Source organism: Cupressus sempervirens, chromosome 11 (assembly GCF_028749045.1).
Source record: "Cupressus sempervirens isolate cs-2001-9-10 chromosome 11, ASM2874904v1, whole genome shotgun sequence".
In the NCBI taxonomy this organism is placed as follows: Eukaryota; Viridiplantae; Streptophyta; class Pinopsida; order Cupressales; family Cupressaceae; genus Cupressus; species Cupressus sempervirens.
The window spans coordinates 774,655,817-774,677,567 of record NC_143128.1 but is presented as its reverse complement, the minus strand read 5'-3'; positions in this window follow the sequence as shown (position 1 = coordinate 774,677,567).

Here is a 21,751-nt window from a genome sequence, read left to right as displayed (position 1 = left end):
TACTTCAGTATAGCAATATATATTATCAACATGAAGTAATAAGTGAGTCTATTAATTTCTTTTCAAAAGTTTTGTTTCATATTAAGTTTCAACTGCTACTGCAACTCTTTCTCATTGTGCATAAGCATGTAAAGCATTGGAAGACTTTGAGAAGAGGAAGATATTTCAAAGAACTAGTAAATGGTTTTGTTTGAGCAAGTCATGTAATCTAGTTAGTGTAGGATAGGTTAGGGTAGGTTTTTCATTCAATAAGTGTTCTTACATAGTGTCTTAGAGTTAGTAGTTGTCTAGTTTAGTTTGTTTCCTGGTTGTTCTTTTCTCAATGACTATTTTGGAGGAGTTCACAGTTGGTTGGTTGCTCATATTTCAAATAATTTTTCCAAGGGTATGAGTGAGTCAAGTTTCTACTTGTGGAAGAAAGTCTTTGCATATGTTTCCAAACACTCCATTGAGTAGTTGAGTCTTCATGATGTCAAGAATGTTCTATTCAATGATGGTGTCTAGTTGGTCTTATATGTAGGTTTCATGTTGTAAGAGTCAGTCCTACAGCAACTATTGTTTGGTTGTAATAGTCAGTCCTGCAGCCACTACTCTTTGATTTAATAGACACTCTTGCAGCAACTACAATGTGATCTAAAAGACAACTTTCAGAAAGTATGAAGATAATAATCATATTATATATGCAACACTCTTGGAGGGACCTGAATATTCATCAATAAAGGGACTTGTACTTTCAGCTATTTGCAAAGTTTGAAGTTTCTCACAACAACACAAATGGTACTATGATTTTTATTTATTCATAATAATTATCATTTTTAGTAATTGATTATCTATTCCTTGCATTTTGTTTCTCAATTATCATTATTATAATTATATGCTTCATAAGTGCTTTTTCTTCTACCCTCATTCATACATTCTCATTTAAGGACAAACAACCTTTTAGTTGAGGGGAGCACATGTATACCTAATTTTATTGACACGGACCATAGGAGGATGACCTTTCATGTATACCTTTTATACCACCTTTGAAATTATTGATGATTGATTAAAGTTGTCACAAGATTCTATGCTGAGAGTTTTCATGACTAACTAATGCCTATCCCTTGCTTGAGGACAAGCAAGATTTCAACTAGGGGGAAATGATGAGCCTATAAAATATCATATCTATATCCATTTTTTATAACACTTTAACCCATTTTTTTAATATATTTCCAAGCAATTTTCATACATTAACTTGGTTTATGAAGCATTAACTATGATTAATGATTTATTGATTAACAATTGCATGTGTAGCTAGTTGATGCTAGATTATGATGATTTATTGTAATAAATGGTTAACATTGAATAATAATATTATTGAGGTGGTTAACATGTTTTTTTTGAGTTATTTGGGTCATTCATGCAGCTAGAAAGAAGGAAAACAAAGTTGACACTTGTCAATATTTAGCAAGTGCAGGAAATAAGAAAAAGTTAAAAGCCAGTTCCCAAAAAAAGGGCATATCTTGCTCAATTATTAATGAAATTAAGAATTTCTTACAGTTTTGGAAAGCTAAGATGAAGGAGCATAAACCATTTTGAGCATTTGAGTTGGTTCAAAGCAGTTAATGAGAAACACGGATCAGAAGTTGGTTGAGGAAAAAGTGGCACGTTTTTAGGCAGCATAAAACCACTTTCAGAAAAATGACCATAACTTCCACATTACTTAATAAAATTAAGATTTTAAAAATTATTTGGAAAATTTAAAAGGAGGAGAATAACATGGCAAATTGGTTTGGTATAATTCAAAATAATGAAGGAGAGCCATGCATTTGAGTGGATTGCTGAAATTGTGGAACTGAAATTCAGCCCACTTTGTCATTACTTTTGTAATAAGATTCTTCCTTACTTAAAAGGATCATGGGGGAAACTTGTTAAGTGGTCAAAGGATTGTTAGAGGTAGATGTAGAGACGTAGAGGTAGAGGTAGAGATGTAAATAGTTTAGATAATATACAGTTCCTACAGCAACTACTGTACAGTTTCATGCAGCCATTACTGTGTATTTAGTTTGTTTCCAGCATTGTTATTTTACAATGATAGAATAAATTAGAGAGTTTCATGGTGCATATACTTTGCAGACTTGTTTCAAGTATATGTCCTCAGGTTGACAATTTAAATGAACCTTCTCTATTAGAAAGATAACTGCTCATTTTGGATGTCTAATCCATGAGTTGTGTTTCTCAAACCAAGTTATTGATCTAATTGGGGAGGCTGACAAGTATTAATTTCCATTAGCTATTATTTGCATATTTCACTTAGATTTGAATCCTATTCATTGATTTCAGTAGATCAAACGGTCCCAATTCAAAAAAGTAGACTTGCTTTATTGCTTTAAAAATCTAGCCATGTGTCAAATAGGTGCTTCCCTGCATTTCTTAAAATTCTTATATTTTGAAATTGTGGGCAAGCACCGACTATTGATCTTCTTTCAGATCAATGGCTAAGAGAAATAACACATTTTATAGCACAGGTGAAATGTGTAATATAACTAGCTTAATAAATATTCCAACCTAGCACATATCATCCCACTTTGGTCACTATTGGTCCCACTTTGCCACATGTCATGTTAGCTCTTCCTTGCATTGTTTAAATTTCTTGCATCTTGAAATTATGGGCAATCAATAACCCTTGATCATGATCAAATCGACAATCATGAATTATTGTGCTTTGATTACACCAGTCAGGTGCATTGACCAATAAAAAATCTCCATGTGCATCAGTGCCTTTTGACAAACTTCCACGCAAGCGTGTCCCATTTTATCTTTTGAGAAAGTAGACCTTGACGTCACCTTTGCCACATGTCAAGCTGGTGCTTCCCTACTTTATGTAACCAGTAAGCATTTTCATGATGTGGGCAAGCACAAGCCATCGATCTCTATAAGATCAATAGTGGGAAAGCTTAAACCTTTTTGATAATCTAAGATACAGGTGTTGGCATCATCATGGACATGTGCCCATATGGCACTTGCTCACTTTGCTTAATCTTCTTGCAAGTTCTTAATGAAGGGAAGCGTCATTTGTTGATCTGATCAAAGATCAATGGTGGGTCAAAATCCTTATCTCTCATGGTCCAATCACCCAACTTGATGAATAAAATAACACCTTTTAACCCTCTTGCACTGACAAGTCTGACTGCCATATTAATTGTTAGAGTTTGTGCACTCATGACATCATCACTCCTAGCTTGGCATACATGTCACATTCGACCAATGAACATACTTGAAATATTAAAATTTTACAACATGGCATGACTCAGTAGTCTTCCCAAAACTTGGTCACACTGTGCCACATGGCGCAAGGGTACTTTCCCACATTATTTAAAAGTTGAGTAGTTTCTTATTGCAAGTAAGCACTAGCCATTCATATTTAAAAGATCTATGGTTATGAGATTCAAACCTCTATGTTAGACAACCCTTTTGACTAGTCTAGCTAGCATTACACATTAGCATTTCTTTATAGCATGGCACAACTCAACACATACCCTATGCAATTGGTCCTACCTTGCTACACATTAGATTTGCACTTTCCTACAATATTTAACAGTCATGCAACTTCACAAAATGGGTATGTGCTAACCATGGATTTCACATAGATCAACAATCACAAAATCTTGCATCTTGACAATATCAAGTCAGCTAAAATGACCAATGAGAAACTCCCTTTTAATCTAGCTCATTTGACAACTACCATGAAAGGTATATCATTATTATCCTCTGAAAAGATAGGCCCATGATGTCACATTGTGCTACATGTCTTGTTGGCTCTTTCCTACATTGTTTAATTCTCGTGCATCTTCTTAATTCGGACAAGCACTAGCCTTTTATCTTGACAAGATTAATGGTGCATCAAAACTGAACATAAACTGATACCTTCATTAAAAACCCAACCAATGAAATTACAAGAATTTTTAGAACATGCATTAAAGGTACTGACTATTCTACAAAAAGGTTCTAACCAACTCTGACAAACCATAAACTTTGTGGCACACTAAAGTTCCATCACGAGTAAGGGCTACATGGTGCAAAGCTACTTGCCCACTTTAGTTAAAAACCTTACATTTCAATTTTGTGGGGAAGTGCCATCCGTCAATCTAACCAAGATTGACGATTAATAAAAAGGTGTTGCAGTTAATGTTTTAAATAAAATATTTGCAATAACTACAATCAAAAGCAAGGATATAAAAGGTTTAACAAAAATTTAAGAAGTCATCCTTGTGTAAGTTTAAAACTTAGGGTAAAATGTCCTACATAAATCCATTTTGAAAAAGTATTTTCAAAAGTTTTTCAAAAGCTAGTGTAAAACAAGATAAAGCACTAGGGTTTTTGATGAATTTCATTGAGGGTCTTAACCTAATTCCAAAATTTCAACACACATAGTTATGATTTTTCACTATTGAAGGCACAAAATAGGAATGGTGAAAAACTAGGCCAACACCTTCAATGGATGAGATCCTTCAAATTAATGAAACATGGAATATAGGGTGAGTGCAAATTCATGCATGGTAAGGATATGATTCAGTGATTTCTTTAATGGGGCATTATGAGTTTGCATGAAAGTGATTCCTAAAATGGAATTATGACTTTACTTTCAAGAGTGGATGATTTGTGAGAGGAGAGGGGTTCAATTTATAGGCCAAGGATGTGAGGATGGAGGGCTAGGATGCAAATATGGAGGAAGGATGAGGGAGGGCTAGGATGCAAGGAAAGGGGAGCACATGGATTGTGCTTCTTCAAGTGCATAGCCTTGTGACAAGTGTCACAAGGGAATTGGATGTACAAGGATAGACCAAATGGATAGTCAAAGGGAGTTATGAGGGAGGAGTGTGGAAGAGGGATGTAAGAGGCCTTAAAGATCTTTCAATTCATATAAAATCCTTAAAGTTTTTGGATAGGAATGTAAAAAGGATAGGATAGAAGTTTGACTTTGCTTTGGCTTAGGATTTGTAAACCCTTGGTTAAAGTTGTACATATGATTAGAGAAGGGATTAGGCTAGGCTTGGGATGGAATCAAGATGCAAGTGACATATTAGAGGGATGCAATTGGACTAGAACTTATGAGGTTGGTTAATTAGTTGGGTAAATAGGATTAGCATGGGTGAATGGATTGGATTTAGATAATGATAGGGATTTAGGAATAGTTAGAGGTTGGGCGATTTGATTGAAATGATTTATCAAATCAAAGGGGATTTTAAGAATTAAATTAAATAGATATTATGAATTTATTTTATTTAATAAGAGAATAGGGATTTAATTTATAATTAGACTTTGGGTTTGTCATTGGATTTTATCAATTGGATGATAGTTAGTTAACTAAATTAATTGACTAGGAGGTGGCATTGAATTAATTAAATATTAAATACTTAATCAATGATGCCTTAGGAGATGACTAATAGGATTACTTAAATGATGTAATCAGATTTAGGTATCTACATTATTGCCCTATTTAAGATAGTGTTGGAACAATACTATTTCGAAGAAGTTTGAAGATAAATGACATGAAGAAGTTTTTTAAAGAAACAAAGTTTCCCCAGTCTCAAATAGAAAGACTAGAGACTACACTATGTGATGACTCCTTGAGAAGGTGGTGGAGAGAGAATATGAGGCCCAAAAATTTCTTGGAAAGTAAGAGAATATGGGACAAGAGGGACAACTCAGATTGGCTAAGATAGGATTAAGAGGGACTCAGACTCTCACTAAGGGAGGATGAGGTAAAAGAAAACCATGTACAAAAGAGTAACCATGGGTTAAGTAATCAAGTTGGGGATGGGGGGAGTGAGGTTGGAGATGGAAAGGAGGTGGAGAACATTGGATGCTATGGGATTGATAGAGAGGTTGGATCATATGATTATAGAACTAATTGGATTGGATGCTAGGATAGGATTTAGTCTTAGATTGGGCAAGATTTTGAAAAAGTGGCTAGTATTTTTGTGGAGTGGAGGAGAGAAGGAATGTATTGAAGCTTGAGCATGGGGGTTTTCTATAGGGGAGAACCACCATGTAGTTGAGAACTTATTTTGATATGGAAATATCAGATACAAGCCAAGGTTACGAAGAACATCAAGTCCTTTTCACAAATATTACATAGGACACACTTGAAACAAACACACAAGGATTACCCTAGCATCACACATGAATCCCAGAGGAATTAGAGTGGAAATGATATTGGGTAACCCAAGTGATCATATGTTTGGAATATGTGAGGATCACATCAGACTGACTCTCAAGCAAAAAAGATGAAAGACTGGATCAAGACCTTGCTCACAAATTTCCCCATTCATAGCACACCATAATATAAAATATTGTGAAGAACATGAGGAGGTGAAAACTAAATTTCTTGGAAATGATAATCAAGACCCAAAATTGAAATCCAATATTGGAAGAAAGAGTAAATCCATAGAAAATAACCTTTTGCCAAAGAGATCAGTAGGATGGGAGATGCATGGACCAAGATCAAATGAGAGGAAAGTGTATTGCATAAAAATGTAATCAATGGAATAACACTAAGAAACCAATGCATATTCCTACATGATTATGCAAACCTCAAAATATGAAAGATAAACATGTAAAATAAAGATAACATGAACATCAAAGTAGCACTATGCAAACCTCACAAATCACCAAGTGGTTGATGATTTCCTTGCTTATGGGATGTGGTTACTCACAATTCCTGCAACATAACAATGAGGTAGATGGTAGATGTGGAAATGAGAGGGCTCTCTTTTTATAAGAAATGAGATGCAATGGACAGCTAAGATTGAATGCAAGATGAAGGGCTAGGATCCCTTAGGAACGATGAGGTGTCCATGAGGTGGAGGCCAAGTAGACTTCATGTGGATTAGGGTTTTTGACCATTCAAAGGGGGGAAGATGCTCACACATGTGTGAGCAACCTTTGATGGTGACATGATCAAGAGGTGTGAGACAACTTAATTCTCATGCAAGAGGACAAGTGTGTAAGAGGTGTGAGAAGCATGGATTCTCACACATGTGTGAGACACCTTGACTCTCATTCAAGAGGACAAGTGTGCAAGAGGCATGGAAGACATGAGGGGTAAGGAAAGTGTAAAAATTCCTCACACATGTGTGAGCACACATTAGGATTAAAAGTGAATTAGCAAGATGATTAGGAAAAGCAAGCAAGATTAAGGAAGTGGGTAGGTTTAGCATGATGGTTAGGTTAGGAAAGTGAGGTTAGGTGAGGGTTTAAGTTAGGAGCCATGTGCTCAAATAGGATTAAATTTAATATTTAATTCCAAGGGGGATTAGGCAAGGATTAAGTAAATGAATTATTTAATTAAAGTGAATGGGTTAGGATTTAAATAAACCTTAGTTTATTTAAATCAAGGTAAGTAAATATAATTAAATAAATGCAAATTAATTTAATTAAAGGTAGGGTAATTAAATAAATAATAAATATCTATTTAATTGGTTAGGTTAAGGGTATTTGGACAATTTTAGGTGTCTACATTTTACCCCTCTTTGATATAGCATTAGTAATATTATATCAAAGAATAATAAAATATAGTGGCTAGGAGGATAAGACTAGTAGCATGATGCCCTAGTCATGGAAGGATGAGGAAGGATGACAACAAGACTAGTAGCATGATGCCCTAGTCATGGAAGGATGATGAGGGTGGAAAGGTATGCCCCCTCGAGAGGACATGTAGGTTAGGAGAATATAGATGTTCTCTCAAAATGGATGGGAGGATGGAAGGGAGTGGAAAATTTATGCTGAAATGGTGTGAACAACCTAAGTTTGATATTGTATTTAACACTATGCACCAAGGTATGAGGAACCAAGATGACAATGTGTCAAGTATGTGAAAATAGGGGTCTAATACAACCATATGCCATATGAAACCATGATATGGAAGACCATGATTCCTAGGATAATAGGATGCAAAGACCATGATAAATGAAAAAAATACTAATGCATACAAGTAACAAGCAATCATGCATAGAGAACTAAAAGTAAACCAAAACTTTGCCCCTAGTCAAGGAAAAAACCCATTAATGGATTGATTGATGATGATTGATTAAGGATGGCAAAGCTAAAGAAAAGCACATCCAAGGATTGGGAAGGATTCATCCCATGATAATGTTTAAATATGGTTGATGGATTATCAGCTGAGTGGGTCAAATTGATGAATTGATTAAGGATTGATGTACAAGATTGCAAGATGAGATTGATTGGATTAGTATTGATTGTGCAAGCGATTTTTTTGATTTTATGGTAGATACAAGAATGAATGTGGATAAGATTGGAAGAATAGATATTTATAGGATGAAGAATGATTAGAGTAGAATAGAAATTTATGTGAAATGATTAGAAGAAGGGAAAATTGGTGGAATTAGAGGAGAAATGAAGTTGATTGAAGTGGGTGGAAGAATTAGATTGAATGTCAGTTAGATAGAATGAATAGAAATGAATTGATTGAACAAATGTGGGATAGAATGGATAGAATGGATTGGGACCAATGACAAGGGAGAGCTAAGGCATGGGAAATGGAGGAAAAGCAATGTGAGCTGGTGGATGAAAGGAATGGTGAAAGGATATGAGGGGCCAAATGATAGGGTATCAAAAAATGCAAAGCCAATGACCATGTTTTGAAGGAGTCCAAGTGTCCCATACCAAGGATAGGAAAATGGCAGGAAATGCAGTGGGAAAGGATGCATGAAAATGGAAAGATGGTATGAAGGCTAGCATATGGAGGAAGAGAAGGCATGCACTCTTCCAAAGCATGTATGAATGTTTTAGTATTGTGCCTCTAATAGTGATCATAAGCATGAGTATGAAAGTGAAATGAAAAAGGGATATGGGAGGGAGGGTATGAAAAAGGGATAATGATATGCAATGTGGGATATGAAGTGGAGGCAATGGAAGGGATAACCAAGATCAAGGACATATAGAATAAGGATGGAAGTATGTAGGTGTATTGATGGAAAATGGATGAAATGAACATGACAAGGACTATGGGATGCAAGATAGGGATAGCTTGTCAAGATCAAATACATGGAAGGATTATGGGAGTATGTAGGAATATGTATGGATAATGTGCAATGGATATGGAAAGTGCATATGGATGGATGAAAGGAAAGTGAAAGTCAAGATCAAAGATGGAAAATGATGATGAATGGTAGATGGAAGTATGGAAGTGTGGTATGGCTGGAGCTTGCCCCCAATATAGAGTGCAAGTGGAAGAGGAAAAGTGAATGGATGGATAACTAGAAGTGGAAGACATTGGATACATGACAGGAAAATGAAGGGAGGACTCAAGCATCTAGTTACATGGATGGTATCCCTTGATATTTCTTCCTTCATTTTTTTTTCTATTTTCAAGGAATTTTTACTATTTTCTCATAGATGCTGGTAGGATAGGGAATGGAGGACAATGACTTATGAAAAGGTTTGGAGTAAGTGGGTGGAGTGGGTGGGAGGAAGATATGGTTGATGGATGCTAGGTTGGAAGACTTATGGATGGGTGGATGAAGGAGGCAAAAAGATTTTCATTGGCACACACCTTGAAGGGTGATGGAAATGAGGAAATTTTGGAGGATATGTAGGAGAAATTTTGAATTTTGGGATATAGGGACCCAAAATGGATGAAGAAGATGATGGATTTAGGATGGTGGATTTGGGTATATAAGGACCCAAAATGGAGATGGAAGATGGAAGCTGGGATGGATTATGAATGCAGGAAGCCTTGGAATTAGCAAAATTGGATGTCATTTTGAATCTTTCTTTGAAATTCATTGCTGCATTAAGTAGGTTTGGAATCCACATAATTTTTGCATTTTTCATTTTTAGTCTTTGTGGCCTTTTGATTTTGCTTCAGATCATATTTTTATTTTCTTCAACATGTCTTTTAGAGGGGACATGTTGATCCTTGGGCTTCTATAGATTTTTAGATTTATTCTCATTTTCTTTGGCATCCAATTCACTTCCATTGGCCATGGTATGGGTGCATGAAGATAAATGAGATGGAGAGCTTAGGGATGGTGACCATTGTAAGGAATCCAAGGATGTGTGCCTTTGTTGATTTGTAATATGAGCATGAGGGGATGAAGTGGAAAGCATGGATATGGTGGATGGATGTAAGTAAGGACCCAAAATGGATGGAAGGGATGAAGTGTTGGACTATGGAACATAAGGACCTAGAATGGATGGAAGTGAGGAAGGAAGGGGAATATGGATGCAGGGTCCTAAAATGGACTTGGAATATGAAGGATGGGAACATTTTGGTTTGGATGGAGAAATTTTGGACTTGGAAGGGGTAGAAGGTATACCAACATCTTGAGACATTATTTCTTTAATGGGATACGTATCATTTTTAATACAAGATGCGAGTCCAGGTATATGGGGTTCATGAGTGGATTGGATAGGTGTGATAAGGTCATGTGGAGGATTAGGACCGTGAGGGGGATTATGAGGGATAATAGGATCTTGATATGGAAGGGGATCATGGAAGGCAAAGGAAGGGTTGCTTTGATCTTGACTTAAAAGTGGATCATGTAGCGAAATGAGTGGATCATGAGATGAAATAGAATCATGAGATGTAATGGAAGGAATGGAACCATGAGATGGAGTGATTTGATCTTGACATGGAGGAATATTGATGGATGGAGTGGAAGGTATCTCTTCATGAAGTGGAGGATCTATGGAGGCTAACTCTTGAGATGGAATGGAAGCAGTAATGTGCATGGTACATGGAATGTCTTGATCTTGATTAGGAAGGGGATAATGAGATGTACTAGGAGGGATAAATGGATCTTGAGGGATAGGGGAACAATGAGATGGAGAAATGCTTAGATCTAGAGAGTAATCTATAATGTCATGCTTTGGAGGAAGGTCTTGAGATGGAATTGGGGGTATGGCTTTGGATGATTGGCTCACTTCATTTTGTATTTTACACTTAGCCAAGAATGATGAGAAATACCCCTTACAAGGTGGGGAGGTTTATGGATTTTGGAGGATTAGGATTGTGTGAAGGTGGAACTATGGGTAGGGGATTGCATGGAGGGTTGGGGTTGGATGGGACATGAGGACTATGGTCTTCGAAACATGGGGGAAGAGGACATATGGCATGGAAGGTGGACTCTTTCTGTTGACTTGCTAAGAGATCATTCTTTAGTTGTTCAATTTCCATGGAAAGGTCATTTGTGTTTGAGGAATTGTGTGGGCTATGAATGGAATTGTATGTAGTTGAAGGATAATGAGGTGGATTTCCCTTGTCAAAGGTAGAAGAATAATGAACATGAGATGGATTAGATATGAAGTGTTGAGGATGAATTTGATATGTAGGTTGAATGGGAGGTGTAACTCCATATTTCCTTTAAAGATTTTAAACCATTTGATTAAGAAAATTTGGATCCATGGATGCTAGAGGAAGAGTGACAAAAGATTTGATGATTGATGGAATATGAACTTGGGACTAGGAGCAATTTGGACTTTAGTTGATTTGATTTGAAATGGATTGGACTTGATATTGATTGGATTGAATTTGATTTGATTTGATATTGATATGATATGAATTGATATTGATATTGATTAGATGAGGGTTTGATTTGAATTGATAAAAACCCTATGATATTGTGAACAAGTGAATGTGAGATGTGAATGAAAGTCCAATGTGTATGACTATGCTCCTATGTCCAAAGTAGAAGATATTATGCAAAGTTGAATTAGAAGAAGACTTGAATGAAATTAGAAAGATTGATTATGGATGAAGATGTAAATGGATTGAATTATAAATTGATTAGAAAAGAATGAATTTGACAAGGGATTGGATTAAGAATCATGAGGATGAATCATTGAATGAGGAAAGTGGATCTTGATGTGGATTATGAACCATGATTAGGATGAAGATTATGGATGAGATTGAATGACAAGGAAATTATTTGGATGAATGGAGATGATTAAGATGTCAAGGGATGATTTGAATGATGAAGACAAGATGTATGAGGGTGATGACTTGGATGGAAAGAAGATGTGATGTGGAATTGATGTGGACAACTTGACTAAGGGGACCTAAACCAAGACTTGTTTTTATTTTTTCAAAAAATTTATTATTTTTTGGATTTTTGAAGTTTTAAGATGTTTTTAGATTTTTTTATGTTTTACGATGTTTTTGGGTTTTTCAAATTTGAGATGCAAAATCAAACAATGAAATATATACAAGGTAGGTTTAGATGGTGTGTCCCCTTCAATAGGGGAGGGTTTCAAACACTCAAGCATGTCAAATACACCAACAATCCTATGAGGTTGCAACTAGGATGTACAAGGATCAACTATAGGGTGTCCTCGATATACGCAAGGTATGTGAGGCCCAAATCTATAGATGAAAGAAAATATTGCCACATAGTTAGGGGGAGATGGTAACCCAAATCTCCTCCTTCACTTCCCAAAGGTATAAATTTCTTTGGGGCTTAGCCAAGAGTGACAATATTTTACTTCTAAGAGAGGTGTCTTTCGATTCACCTCCTGATTTTTATACTCCACTAGAACACTGGAGTTGAGGTCATCCCAAGGGGTGATAAAATCCCCAAGAAGGCCTAATAAAAAGAAAAATAAGACCACTTATTTCTTGTGCACCCAAGATCACCCAAAGGTGCGAGGGGAGAGAATACGTAAGTGGCCTTGGGGTTCAAATGACACATGTTCTTTTCCCAATGAAGCTTTAGGTTTTCTATCTACTTTGCAGACACGTGTTTATAGCATACAATATTCTTTCCAACTTGAAATATCGCCAATGTAAATTAAAAATGTGGATTCATCAACAAGAAAGGAAATTGAGTGTGCAAAAATAAAATGCTGAAAATAAAGTCAATTTACCTTAGGTCATTCAAGAGTGTATGACTTCATTTTAAGAACCAAATCCAAATGTGATCTAGCCTAGGCATACATGTCCATTGTCCCTTAATGCATTCAAGATAGTGTGAGTTCTTTTTATGCACCAAATCCAAATGTTTTCTATCCTAAACATGCATTCCAACAAAAGTGTGAGCATTCACAAAAGTTTTCCTTTAGGCATTTAAGAGTGTGTTTAGGGTTTACTTATTAACTTGCATCATACATTCAAATGAAAGTGATTAAACATACAAGTTCATTAACCCCTAAGTTTAAAGTGATAAGAATCACTACAAACTTCTTTAGTGATAAAAATCACTATTATTTTTATTTTAAGTCTTTTGAGGTTAATTCCCAAGAGCAATAAAACATTAAGAAAAACCTGCAAAAAAATATGGTTAGGTGTTTAAAATGATCCAATCTCATGAAATCACCAAGTGGTTGATGATTTCCTTGCTTATAGGATGTGGTTACTCATAATTCCTATAGCATAACAATGAGGTAGATGGTAGATGTGGAAATGAGGAGAGAACTCTCCTTTTATAGGAAATGAGATGCAATGGATGGCTAAGATTGAATGCAAGATGAAGGGCTAGGATCCCTTAGGATCGATGAGGTGTCCATGAGGTGGAGGCCAAGTTGACTCCATGTGGATTAGGGTTTTTTACCATTCAAAGGGGGGAATATGCTCACACATGTGTGAGCAACCTTTGATGGTGACATGATCAAGAGGTGTGAGACAACTTGATTCTCATGCAAGAGGACAAGTGTGTAAGATGCTTCTCACACATGTGTGAGACACCTTGACTCTCATGCAAGAGGACAAGTGTGCAAGAGGCATGGAAGACATGAAGGGTATAGAAAGTGTAAAAATTCCTCACACATGTGTGAGCACACACTTAGGATTAAAAGTGAATTAGCAAGATGATTAGGCAAAGCAAGCAAGATTAAGGAAGTGGGTAGGTTTAGCATGATGTTTAGGTTAGGAAAGTGAGGTTAGGTGAGGGTTTAAGTTAGGAGCCATATGCTCAAATAGGATTAAATTTAATATGTAATTCCAAGGAGGATTAGGCAAGGATTAAGTAAATGAAGTACTTAATTAAAGTGAATGGGTTGGGATTTAAATAAACCTTAATTTATTTAAATCAAGGAATGGCTAGGATTTAAATAAACCTTAGTTTATTTAAATCAAGGTAAGTTGAATATAGTTAAATAAATGCAAATTTATTTAATTAAAGGTAAGTTAATTAAATAAATAATAAATATCTATTTAATTGGTTAGTTTAAGGGTATTTGAACAATTTTAGGTGTCTATAGAAAGTTGTATCCTACGAGGATCTATAGGTGGTATCTAGAGTAGTGATGGGATTTGGAAGAACAAAAAATTTTAGAAGAATGCTTGGATGACAAAGTATCTGGCATGAGGACTTTCTGAAATGCATAGCTAGAAGAACTACAAGTTTTGATTAGAAACATACTAACATGCAAAGTTGGGGTATACACAATGGCACCAAGAGAAGGATAGACTCTAGGATATACAATAAATGGACTAAGATATTTACAAGGATCATCATATAAAATCTTAATATGATAGGATAGAAAAATGAGTCTAACATAATACAATGTGAAAACACATAGGATGAAGTGATAGCAAGAAAAATCTCAAGATGAGTAGATAGAGGGGATAAAAATCTCAAGATGAAGAGATAGCAGATGAGAGGTTTATGATGAGGAGATAGCAAATGAAAATCTCAGGATAAAGAGTTAGTAGATGAAAACTCAGGATGAAGAGATAGTGGATAAAAATATCAGGATGAAGAGGTAGTGGATGAAAATATACGATGGTTCCTTAGTAAAGTTGAAAAATGGAAAGATGGATTGATGGTGGATAGGGCGATGTGGAGAAGAGAATGATATACCTTAACACAATGAGTCAAAAGGATGCATCACAATGATGATGATTGGATTGTGACCAATTGTAAAAAGTTGGGCAGAAGTTTAAGAATGTAATTAGATGAGTTGAAAGATGTGCAATGTGAGGATGCATATGATGGTAGATTTGTAGGAGCATTAGGATATGAATGGATGACATTGAGGTAAAGCTATGGAATTTGGCATGTAAAGAACATTAACAAGGACTATAAAATTCACAAACCAAAACAAAAAGTCACATATAGATTAGACAAGAGAAGGTGCAAAAGAGAGTAAAAATTAAAGGAAGAGCACCCAAAAAGCCTCCTTGATTGTTTAGATGTTTCCAATGATGGGGATGTATGTGATGGTGGATTTCTAGGAGCATTATTATATGAATGGATGATATTGGGGTACATGGGGATAGCTTAGAGCTAGATATGAATGACAAGGGATGTACTAGGTGATGGAAAGATGGAGGTGATGTTGGGAGGTATAAGAATAGATAGTGGATAGAAGGATTTGTGCAAAGGAATATAAAAAGATAGGGATTAGGAGATGAATGGTGTCGGGGATAACTAGATGGAAATGGGACTAGAATGGGGAGATGGAAAGATGGACATGATAATGCCTCCAAGGAATATAGTTCCCCCAATTATTATATGTCATTCATGACAAGGTCTTTATGAGAGGTGTGATAGCATGGAAGATTGGTCAACAAGAGGATGGCAAGGTAGATGCAAGCTAGGAAATGAAAGGTGAATGAGCAAGGGAGAGAGGGGATACTTATGGTTGAGAAAGAGGAGGTGGAGGGATTATATAGAAGAAAGGAATGGGTCAATAAATGATAGGTGGATACAAGCTACAATGAGGAAATAGATGCCAAAAGGATGACCAAAAGCATGTATCTGGTGGTATTCTTTATCTTATCAAAATTCAAAGGAGGGAGGTAATGAAATGGATAAAATGTTGGTATGGTTGGATGAGATGGATATAGTGGGTGTTGGAACTAGCCCCCAAGTGTGTAGAGAATTTGGTTGGAGGGGTTACACATGATGCCTTTTTGCAAATTTTTCATCATGGTACTTGTCCAAGGTGCTTGAATTGCCAAGTTTTCACCAATGGACACTTATTTTTCTTTACTTCCTTTTTTTCTTTTTTTTTTCTTTTTTCAAAGGATTTCTACTCATAGATGTTGGTAGGATGGGTGGAGCATGAAAATAATTGGATTAAATGAGTGGAATGGTGGATGGGAGTTGGTAGATAATGGATGGGAAGACATAAGACTTGTGTGTAAATGGATGAGGAAAATGGAAATATTATCATTGGCATACACCTTGAAAGGTGATGAAGTAGTGAGAAAGATGGTTTTGAATGAGATTAAGGAGAAAATGGAGTAGGAGAAATATAAGGACCAAAAGTAAACTTGGAAAATTGAGGATTGGAAGTGTAGGATAAGAAGTACAAGGACTAAAAGTGAATTGGGGGGATGGAGGATGTGTATATTAAGATTTGGATGAAGTATGAACAAATGAGGATTTTTTAGTAGCAGAAATGGATGCCTATTAAAAATTTTCTCTGAGATGCATTTCTTTTATGAGCATCCTGGGTATCCACATGGTTTTTGACTTTTTCAAGTTGGGCCTTTGTGACCGTTTGACTTTTTATTTTGTTTGGATCAAATTTTTTTCTTCTTCAACATGTATTTTACATGGGACATGCGTATACTTGGATTTTTGTGAATTTTTGGATTTATGATTTTTATTTTTGACATCCAGATTGCTTCTATTAACCATGGTATTAGAACAAGAGCATTGAGAATATGGAGGGGTTGTGGAAGGAATGGATTCAAGGATGTGTACCTTTGATGATCTAGCTTCTAGAGTTGAGGGGATGGGGTGATGGATTTGAATATAGGATATGGATGCATATAATTGCCCAAAATGTATAGAGGGAATGAAGGATAAGGACCTATTAGCCATTTTATTTCCCCCTCCTTTATTCCCTTGTTGCCATCATTGAAATTTGATTAGAGATATCTATTCATGGTGTCAAGGTTGCACAGTGTGCCAAGCATGTGGCTAAAGCCTAACTAAAACCCTAATTAACCACTTTAATGATATACTTTTGTATTACCTTTTTGAAGGGTCAAATTACCCATGTGTCACTTAAGTTGGGTCCCCTTGTTAGGTTCATTCACTCTAAGTGTTGACCTTACACCCTATTCATTTAAATAATTTATGTGTCTACCTCTATATTTTCCCTAAGTCCATTTTCAATGGGGCTTGGTGGTGGTGACATAGCATTGGACAGGTGTCAACATCCTAGGAGATCTCAATAGATCAAAGGAAAAAATGTCTCAAAGGCCTATGATCAATCTTGGTTGTTGATCAGATGTAGACCAGTGCTTTTCATATTCTCACTTTATGAAGTTGTATGAAGGATAGCCAAAGTGAGAAAGCAAGCATTCAACATGTGGACATAGTGGGACAAGACTCAGGTGTGGGCTGTAAAATTGAATGTGTCAGAGAAAGCTGATAGAGTGGCATGTTCTGGTTGGTCGAGGTGTTGACTATGACAAAAGAACTTTAGTTATATAGAAATTGTCAGATCTCATTAGATTGATGGCTATCACATTCTCACTTTTCAAAGTTACCTAAACTTTAGCCAAAGGGAGAATGCAACATAATTACGCGTGGAGATGGTAGGGTCAGCCCATGTTGTGAGCTTCCAAAGGTTGTTTTCAGTAAAAGGTTCCAACTAGCAATTTTTTACTTTGCTATGGATACAAGGCATAAGGAAAAAATAGTGATTTTCCATAGCTGTTAGATTTCAGTGGATCAATGCTTATTACTTTTTCACTTTTCAAAGATACACGAAGAATAGTGTAGATGCTAAAAAATGGTTCATGTCTATAATTTCATCACTTTTGAATACTAACTCATCCCATTTTCTCATTTCGCTAATTCTAATCTTTTGGCCAAACTTGAATATCACCCAAGTAGGTTTTGATAATGTCCTTCATCATTTGTATCCCCTTTCACATCATTTATAGGTCATTTTTGAATCTCATTCACTCAACCTAGAATCATGTCAAATCAACCCAAAATCATATCAAATCAACCCAGAATTACCCAAAATCACCCCAAATCTACCCAGAATCACCCCAAATCTGCCTAGAATCACCCCAAATCAATCCTAATCAACCCTAAATGTGCCAAACATCCCAAATTTACCATCATCAATCTAACCCTAGCAATTTTTATGTCTCTCAGTGCCTTAGAAACCTATCAAAACCTATCAAACTTATCAAATTGGTCTTAGTACTATCATGTTCCTTAGTGTTGTTCAAACTATCATTCTTATCATCTAATTATTGACATTGTCGAGTCCCTTAGTGTCAAATTGTCACATCATCAAATAAATGTAATAACATTAACAGTGTTCATCGATGTTATTATGATCAACCCTATCAATCAATCTCGATCCTATAGCATTTACAATGTTAGTTAAATGTTGCATGTCCTTAATCCATGTCATGTGTCCTTGGCATGTTATCAATTTTAATCACTCAATCAATTTGATCATGGCTTTGATCTACCCACAATCATCCTAGTCGATCTCCATAATCATCGCATTTCATCTTGCACTTATCTAATCAAATTGGCCAATCATCTACTAATTTTCTTTATAGGATTAAATAACCCATAATTTAATCCTATTTCATTCCAATAGTTTTCATCACACATTTCTAATTGTTCTCACTAACCAACCCTCCTCAATTGATTAATATTATTAATTAATTAATTCATCATTCACAAACCATGGAGATTCTTGATTTCCTAAGTCACATTTTCCACCTCTAATTTCCAAATTATTAATTTTCATTTGTGTGGATATATGAATTTTTAATTCAAAATATTCCACATAATCTTGACATAACCTTAACATCATCATGACACATGACCATGACACATCATAGATTCTCCATTTACACTTGGCTAAATACATCATAATCCATATATTTTATTCCTTACATATATCTATAATAAGCCTCCATCATCATAGATTCTTGGCTATAAGTGGCTTTGAGGTGTCGTATGCACATCACAAATTCCCTTCCACTTTTAGGCATATTGACTTTTGTGCATCATAGAATCTCATATGTGGCATCTTATGTCATATGCATCATGGATATCATATGGAATATCATGCCAAGTTGCACATTTCCATTGAAAATTGTCCATCCTCTCATTAAATTCCCTTCTCTTGCATGTTGGCTATAAATTGAGCCTTCTTGCTCCTATTTTTGATCCTTAAGAGCCATATCCTTAGAGTCTTCAACATCTTCATCTCTTAGCATCCATTAGGCTTGAAATCACTCTTCTAGTACTCTCATAGCATCATCTCATCAATTAGCTTTTGCTTTCAATTGTGTGCAATATAGGAAATTGGAGCTATATCAAATGGAGAAGAAAGAAGGACATGGGAGCTACAACTAAAGAGGGAGTTTTTACTTTATGTTACTTTCTTTGTTTTAGTTGGCTTTCATGGTACACTAGAGGGTACTAACATATGTTTATTGAGTTTTTTTATTTTCTCATACTATGTTAGATATTATCTTGTTTTCTGGTCCTATAGATACCTAAAGTGAGAAAGCAATTAGATGACACATGTCATATTCACCAAAAAAGTAAAGGAAGGAGATTGCATGATTGCAGGCAGTGTCAAGCTTAAGATGTGTTAAGTTGTGAAGAGGTGATGAGAAGCCATGTAGTCAAATTTTAAACCATTGCATAATGACAAACAATTAGATAAACTCTAGCTTCTAAGTTGTGAAGGTGAGAAAGATAGCAGTAGTTAAGTCAAATGGTCATTACATCATCACAAATTTTTAAGAGTAACCCAGGGTTAAGGTGGTGAAGCAATGAAATCATGTAGTCACAACTTCATAGGGTTAAGTGTTGAGTTAGATTTTTAAGTTGCAAGGTTGCGATTGAAAGAAAATAGTTAGCTTCAAACAGATATCACAAAGTCACAGGCTAGAAAGCATTGAAAATTTTCAAAGTTGTGAGGCTGGGATAAATGAGAAAATAGTCAAGTTGATAGTTATCACAACATCACACAATTAATCCAAGAGTAACATTTTTTGGTTGTGAATGTGTGAAAGAGTAATCAAGATAATTAAGGTTTGAGCAGTCATAGCATCACATGGAGTTAAGGCTAACCTGATATTGGAGTAGCAAAGTAGTGGAATTCTTTGATCGCATCTTTGCAATGTTAAAACTAAGGTTAAGATTTGAGGTTGAAAGACTACAAACAAAGAGAATTTTAGAGTTAAGGGCTAATCACAACATCACAATGTTTGATTTTTAGTTAAGGTCTTTAGTTGCAAAGTTGTGAAGAGAGACAGTGGTTAGTCAAAACAGTGTTTGCAACATTGCATGATTTAGACAAGCTTTCTATCTAGCAATTGCAAAGAAGAGACATGATTAATTTCTAAGGCATCATAGCATCACAAATAAAATAAATTTTAAGTTCTAAACTACCATGAAGATGCAAGGTAGTAAGTTTCATGGTCATCACAAGATTGCATTGGTTAATACACTGAAGTGATAGACAACTGGGAAGCAACAATAAAGCATAGAATGAAGAAGGTTGTAGTTTTGTAAAACCATGTAGTTAATGAAGAAATAAGGTTGCAAAGAAGAAAACAAGAGAAATCACATCATCACAAGCTTGACATGGTATTAGAAAAAGAAAGATGATTTAGTGGAACGCTTCAAAGATATAAGTCCATGTGGCGAGGTTGACTATTGAATTCAATGGACTCGATGACACAACTAACTTGGTGCTATTGTAAACACTATAAAAGTGGCTCATTGATGGCAAAAAAATCCTTTAATTTCATACAACCATCTTTTTGGTGTTCTTGATGCCTGAAAAATACAAATTTCCTTCTACCGATGCCATGGTTATCCATTTATCAATCAAAATAGTTATGGCCATCATTCATGTCTCTTCAAAGCCTAATTTTACACACAAAGATCAATTTTTCTACATATTTACATGCATCCAATTAAATATTCCTTGAATTAGTAGTTATTTTTCTCTACAACTTGAAGACAGTGATTGAATTTTAGGGTTTCAGTTGAAGTCTTCTCGGTTATGCCTATGCTATAAAGGCTTGTTTGCTTGTTGGAATATTATTTAAGAATTGGAATATAAAATCCTTGATTTTGGACTTTGGAACTTGCAATCCATATTATGGAATTTGGAATTTATTAGGGACTATTTGCTTCAAACCCAAAAAAATTGATATTGAGAATTTGTTATTCCAAGCATGTTTGGTTCAAAATATGAATATAAAGTTCAAAAAATAAATATAAAATTTATAGTGAGAAAGTTGATTCATATCTCCAATTTGTTCAAGGTCCTATTCATGGTTCTACCAACTCCACACATGCCAAAAATGTCGATGTTCATTACAAAATAAAAATTCAAGAAAAAGTTCAAAGAAAGACAAAAGAAATTAGATATGTGTGGTACTAGTTACTTTATTTAATCCAAACATATGAGCAAGTGCAAAAATATCCAAAACTTTTCCCCCAATTAAAAAAAAATTATTCATACAAATTTCTACAATAATCTTTCTAATTTCTTCAAGCGGCACCTGCTAATTTTTACAAAATGGCATTCAAAAGGTGCCCGAAGTAGATGAAAAGGCTATCATTTCTTGAAATGCCTCACTCTCTCAGTTACAACTCAATTAAATTTCAAAAATATGTGCAAAATTAGGTCCTTCCAAATGGACATCCAGATGTCAAACCCAATTAAATTTCACTTTAGTTGAAATCCTCATTTTTAAAATATAGGATTTAAAATGAGAATTAGAACAAGAATTCCAAATAACAAGTATTTTGAGGGGAGACAAAATTCTTGTTTTGGGGGTCAAGTG